The sequence below is a fragment of the Octopus sinensis genome, linkage group LG3 (genome assembly GCF_006345805.1).
Source record: "Octopus sinensis linkage group LG3, ASM634580v1, whole genome shotgun sequence".
Classification (NCBI taxonomy): domain Eukaryota; kingdom Metazoa; phylum Mollusca; class Cephalopoda; order Octopoda; family Octopodidae; genus Octopus; species Octopus sinensis.
This window is the reverse complement of record NC_042999.1, coordinates 39,267,795-39,270,294: the sequence shown is the minus strand read 5'-3', so window position 1 is coordinate 39,270,294 and position 2,500 is coordinate 39,267,795.

Genomic DNA, 2,500 nt, shown 5'->3' with positions numbered 1-2,500 from the left:
ATAATAAAATATGTTGCAGAAGATTCCTTAAAACGCAGTTTGTAAAATCATAAAACTATCATCTTCGCATTATTGGACTTGTTTTTGGAAATTCAATACATTTCATATGTTCTCGGCTTCGTCGAAAATCACCTCACCACCGAAACTGCTAAATGTAATTAAGTTACAGCGACACAACGAGTGCAAACAAATATCACATCACACAATCATATATGAAGAAATACGTTCCGTAGAAACCCCAATACTTTTTCACTGCACCGTTCAAGAAATGTTAAAACACCGATTTATTAAACAGAACTTGGGTAACTACCCCCAAAGATATATAGAATCAAAAATTGCCTCGCTTGATGAAGGAAAAGAATTAGACGTGATGATACAACCATGTTAATGCTTTATATGATAATATAAACATGTGTTAAAAAATTAATACCGATAAACAACTTCTCTGGCTGCTTGCGCCTTAGCAGCGTATTACTGCATTCAACATTTTTCGGGTCTTCCCATGAAACTCCATGTGTAGAATGCCAGTGAGTCCCCTCTCAGCGACAAATCTCATCATGTGCCGTGACCAGGTGTCATGGGATCTAGCAACACACGCCGTCAACCAAGCCACACCCTGAGGTAAGAGAACATGGTAAGCAGAATCAAACTAAGAAAATCGAGCAAATAATGTTTAATAACAGGCGACAGTAAAAATTGTACTCTATGCGCTGATGAATAAATACTATATTTTGAAACAGTGAAAGCAACGGATATGCATACCTATTTCTTTACTACCCACAAGGGGCTAAACACAGAGGGGACGAACAGGGACAGACACACGGATTAAGTCGATTACATCGACCCCAGTGCGTAACTGGTACTTAATTTATCGACCCCGAAAGGATGAAAGGCAAAGTTGACCTCGGCGGAATTTGAACTAAGAATGTAACGGCAGACGAAATACGGCTACGCATTTCGCCCGGCGTGCTAACGATTCTGCCGAAAAAAACGAATTAGATGCAGTTAAATGGATAGATATAAAGATGGCTATGGACATGGGTAGGATAAATATATTCAAAGATGAAAACTGAAAATATATGTAAAATAACGTTTCTCTGTTTCGCTCAGCCTTTGTCTTTCTCACTTTTACTCTCTCTCTCTCTCTTTCTCTCTCCCTCTGTGTTTCTCTCTCAAGTTTACTCTCACTGTCTTTCTCACTTTCACACATTTTTCTCTCTCTGTCTCTCTCTCCCCTTACGTCTCTCTCCTTTCGTCTATCTCCCGTTCTCTCTCCCCTCCCTCTCTCTCTCTCTCTCTAACAGCGTTCTACACTCTCTATTTAAAAACTGGTTGTCATGCATTGGTACGTATGTGTTCTAATGCTTGTGCCTGTTCATTTGTTAGCTTTTTTCTGCACCATTCGTTTGGTTGTATGATGTATTTCAGTGGTGTGATATGTGCATTTCTTAAGATTGTACATAGGAAATTTTTATTGAGTTCTGTATGCTTAGTCGGTCAGTTGGTGGGGTTCGAGTTTAACTATTTGCTTCTCTATTTATATTTTTATACAATTAATTATTTTTGGTTATATATTTACAATTTTCTCTTGAGTAATTTTACTCATGTGTTTAGGTAAAACATTAACTAAGTCATGCTACGGCACCTTTTCACGCACGAGTGATTGAGGATGGGCATGATTTTGTACAGGGATGATACTCAAATACATATGGGAGAGATATTGCCTTTATAATTAAGTATGCATGAAAAAAAAACATTTAAGGTATTTACTCGCAGCAAGCCATTAATATTGTAAAGTGTACTCTTATATAAGGGACCTTTCCCTACACACATTGGCTAAAACGAACCCCAGCAATATTGTAGTAAGTTAAAAAAGGAAGAAATATAATGATATTCAAACATGTCTGTTGTTTTCACTCTGTGCCTCCATTCCATCTGTATAGACTGTGAAATTCAACGTACCGAAAACGTTGTAGCTAAAAGTATTCATGTGGTCATCTTAAATTTGAAACAATCATGTATAGAGGTACATCTATTGATTTGAGTGAACACATTGAATTTCTAGCATGTATTCTAACCCACTTTATGTTATATGCAAAACCTCTAACGTTTTTATAGGTTGTATAGGCCCGCCGGATAAAATACGTTGAAAACAACTTGTAGATATTCATTGGAAATACCATTTAACAAACCCTTTTTACTGTGAAGGTCATCTAAAGGTATCCCGTAACCTACATGTGGAGCTATTAGTTATAATTATGTCAAAAACATGAATGTAAGAAATTTGTATCCGATGTTACGGGAATTGAATGAAACTCAGAAAAGTACGCATCAATATAATATGCATACCATATAATAATAATAATGTTCGTCCTTCGGTTCGAAGATGACCAACTGACATCATCTGATGGAACTGCCGCCATGAGACCTGAGGTGGCTGGTGAGGCCAATCCGGGCAAGGAAGCCCCTCCCACAGGTGGGGCAGAAGTGGGTAGGGGCC